Genomic DNA, 4,210 nt, shown 5'->3' with positions numbered 1-4,210 from the left:
TCTCTCTCTCTCTCTCTCTCTCTCTCTCTCTCTGCCTCTGCTTCTGTCTGTGTGTTTCTGAGTGTTTGCGTGTATGTGTGTATGTGTGTCTATGTTGCTCTCTGCCTCTACCTTTGTGTGTCTGTGTGCCTGTGTGTCTGTGTTTTTCTCTCCCTCTCTTTATCTTTCTCTCTGCAGTTTCATAGAGACAAAATTTAATTTTATAGAAGGAACTTCTGAGGCACAGTTAATCACATTGTCGAGTGAGCAAATGCTCTCATTAAAATCCTCTATAAAATTCCCTTTGCTATAAAGACAAATGTTCCTTCTTGTGCTTCTTGTGAAATTAGAGATGAACAATTAAAGGCAAGGGTCGCTTGTGAGTTAGTTGAGGAAAGACTGACTGAGAGAGTTGAAAGCCAAATGTGTTGTTTTCTCAGTAGAGAATTATGTAATGACAGGCAAGTTTGAAGGGATAAGTGACGTTACCTGAGCTTTAGTAACACAAAAATTTTGACACTATATTAATCAATTAAAGATAGATCATTGTACCTTAGCCAACACAAAGACTTTTGAATTCATATGACTAGAGCTTTTAGGGCGCAAACCTGGGCTGTATGTTATTCTAACAAGCTAAGAATGCACACATATTATGAACAGACTAATTAAAGAGATAAATAATGGTGAAAGATTTACCCAGTATGGCCACACTGGGACAAAAAGCAAAGAGGTGCAGAGACCTCCTCTCAAGTGCAGCTTTGGCACACTAACATGAGATACAGTTTTAATAGAGGATAAGAATTATGTTTCACTAGGAGTTCCTGGTCCAAGGCTGGTCCTGCCCATTGCTGATCCAGAGTTGTCATGACTCCAGTCTCTTCTTCAAAGTGATGTGTAAGCATTCAAACTATATGACATCTATTTCTGAAGGACACGTTTCTTCTCTGGGTGCTGTCTAAATTTCATCCTTCCCTGTTTTCCCTGCAAGAGGTTCTTGGAGAAATCCAAACTCCTCTGCCTTCTTTGTTTCAGTAGTCTGGCAAACAAAGGGAGTGACATATGTCTTTCTTGGCCTTTCACTGTAATTGAGGCCATTCTTCCTCCTAGAAACTGTGATACTCAGAAAGATGCTAAGTTGGTGCTGAATGCTATTTGCAGTAGTACATTCCCTAATAAAATCCCTGGTCTCTTCCTGGTATATCAGGCACTCACCAGTTGAACAGAAGAGTTCTTTTGTAGTTAGTGATCATAAACATGAAGACAGTGATAAGAAGTTTCTAAATCTCCTTCTTAAAGCTAAAGCGAACTCCTGACTTGCAATAGATCATTTTTGTTGTACAGTAGATGTGGCCTTAGATACAACCTTGCCTAATACATTTAGGCTGCTCTTGTCCTGTTTGAAAGAGAAGGGATGGCAGTAAAAGAGATGGAAAGAAACAAAACACTGGTGCAAGGTGTTCTCACTCTTACAGTTCCTTTTCCTGCTGATGCATACAATTTCTCTGAAATAAAGGTCAGTGCTTTAGTTCCCAGTATTTTTTTCCAACCACTTGGCTCTCATTTTGCTCAAGCTATCTTTATTTATATGCACTCTTTGACAGATTGTTTTTTTCTACCTTTCACCATCAGAATCAACAAAGACTGTGTTATTAAAATAATTATTTAGTTTTATCATCTGAATATAAATTTCTGGCATTAACTGTTGCTTATTCATAGCTTTTGTTTTTTTTTATCCCAATAGCAAAACATCTCTATATTCAAATCCAAACTCTGACAAGTGCTAAGGTAAAATAAATTCTGGCCTCCAGCCCACCTTCGTTCATAATTGGCCTTGGACTACCATTCCTGTGTTACTGTAATTAGACTGAAGGCCATTAATAACATTTTATGTAAGAAATACAAATCCTTGTGTTTTCCCAGCGTAATTGGGTCTCAAGCTGTGCTGCTTTCTAAGTTGTCTCACTTTAGAGATTTATTTCAGTTAGTTTCTTCTAAAATGGGATTTCAGGGCATGGGTAGCAGAGGTAACATTGATTTCCATGGCGAAAGGCAGCATAGGTCAAGGTTTGTCATCCGAGAAGGGGTGGGCAAGGCTCAACCCCCCAATTTTCTCCAACATCATCAGTCTACTGCAGCTTTTTATTTTGCTTGTGCATGATGGGGATTTGATCAGAACCTCTCACTTTAGGCAAGCTCTCTGCCATAAAGCCATATCCCTAGCCCTTGGAATTTTGAGACAAGACTTTCATGGTGTAACCTAGATAGCATTTGGACTTTCAGTCCTTCAGCCTATGGAATGCTGGGACTACAGGTGTTCATCAACATAATTGAAGGTCTACAGAGATTTCTTTTTAAAAGCTGGATCAAAGACTTCTGGGTGAAAAATGAATAGGTGTCTCATCCATTTTCCATTTTGAGAGCCTGTATGGGTGTGCTTACATTGTGAAATACAGACTGACCAGTTAAAAGAACTTTTGTGCTTATGTTCAATGTTAATGACCCACAAATGATGTAGCTTAGTATAGCCATTACAGAAAAGAAATCCTCAAAACATTAAAAATGGAACTTCCATATGATTAAATAATTCATAGTCCACTACTGGTTACACATCCAAACTCTTTTGCTGGTGTGCTAGCTGCAGTCCATGGTCATCACACAGTTGTTCCCAACAGCCTATATCATATGTACATGCATGTGCACAAATTCTATTCATCTTCAAAAAATAAGAAAGGAAAGTACATATAGTTGCAAAATTTACAAACTTACAAAAGACATAATGTTATTGCTGATGATAAACAAAAGTTTATTACATTAACTGATACTAAAGTGTTGAGTAGTAGTGCTGAGATCAATCACTGACTGTTATAAATCCCCATATATGCACTGCTTTTTCTGTTGCCCGTGTTTCAGTAGATTGTACTTAATTAGTTCAAAATAATAAATAAGTGGTTAATTAGCCTGTCTTCTTTTGGCTGTGTGCTATTAATGAAATATGTTGTCTGATTTATAGGTATTCTGGAAAGTTTTTCATGGTATTTTGGATACTGATTTCTAGAATAAGCTTATAATCACTGTCATGCTCCTAAACTTGTTAAGATGTGTTTTATGACCCAAAATGTGCTCTATCTTGGTGAATATTCCATGTAGTTTAGAATACTGGTGCTTTGGGGAAAGGATATTAGAGGAAAGACAATTCGTATCAAGCCAGTGATAGTGAGCTTCAGATCAAGACATTCTTCTTGCCATTTGTGCCAGCTGGTCTTTCACTTCCCATCAGAGTAGTGCAGGTATTTGGGTGTTTTCAGCTATAACTATGGCTTTGTCTTCTTCTCCATTATTTCTATCAAATTCGCTTTCCATACTTTGAAGTTCATACACATTTAGATGGGTTTCTTCTTGTTAAATGAACCTCTTTAAATATATGCAAAGCCATCTCTCATTCATACTGCCCTTGTTTGTTATGAGCCCCACTTTCTAATTCTTTTGTTCACATATGAAAACCTTGACCTGGATGAACAGGATTCATATTTCCTTCTCTATTTCAATACATTCAACTCTTTATTTTTAAAGGAGACTTTTGTCTTAGTTAGAGTTTCTATTCCTGTGAAGAGACACCCCGACAACAGCAACTTTTACAAAGGAAACAAAAGTGGTTGGCTTATAGTTTCAGAAGTTTAGTACATTAGCGTTATGGTGGTATGTAGGCAGACATGGTGCTGGAGCATGGTGCATAGAGAAGGAGCTTAGAGTTCGACATCTTGATCTGAAGACAACAGTAGGAGACTGAGTGCCACACTGGGCTTAGCTTGAGCATATGAAACCTCAAAGCCTGTCACCACAATGAGACACTTCCTCCAACAAGGTCAAAACTCTTCCAAAAGGCTACATTTCCTAATAGTGCCACTCCCTATGGCACTCTCTACTGCCAAGAATTCAAACATGTTAGTCTATAGAGGCCATACCTACTCAAATAACCATAGTTTTCTAGCCAGGCATATGGCTCCACCTTGTAATTGTAGCACTTGAAAATGAAGGCAAGATAATATCCTGCTAAGACCAAGACTCAGCTACAAACTGAGTCTAAACCCAGCTTGGATTGTAGTGTGTGAAAAAAGAAAGGAAGAGAGGAAGAGGGGTAATGTAAGAGGAGGAGGAAGAGGAGGATGAAGAGAAGGACAGGGGAGAGAAGGGGAGGGGAGAGGGGTGGATTGGAAGGGAGGGGAGGGGAGGG

The 4,210-nt window shown here is 38.6% G+C and overlaps 1 protein-coding gene across 3 annotated transcripts in view; it reads left to right on the top strand.

Annotated features, from left to right (window-relative positions):
- Positions 1-4,210, top strand: part of Rgs7 (regulator of G protein signaling 7) — a 396,147-nt gene that overhangs the window by 294,075 nt on the left and 97,862 nt on the right. The gene's annotated exons all lie outside the window — the stretch shown is intronic.

The sequence above is a fragment of the Mastomys coucha genome, unplaced genomic scaffold (assembly GCF_008632895.1).
Source record: "Mastomys coucha isolate ucsf_1 unplaced genomic scaffold, UCSF_Mcou_1 pScaffold1, whole genome shotgun sequence".
In the NCBI taxonomy this organism is placed as follows: Eukaryota; Metazoa; Chordata; class Mammalia; order Rodentia; family Muridae; genus Mastomys; species Mastomys coucha.
The sequence above is the reverse complement of the archived record's forward strand: the minus strand, read 5'-3'. Positions and strand labels throughout refer to the sequence as shown.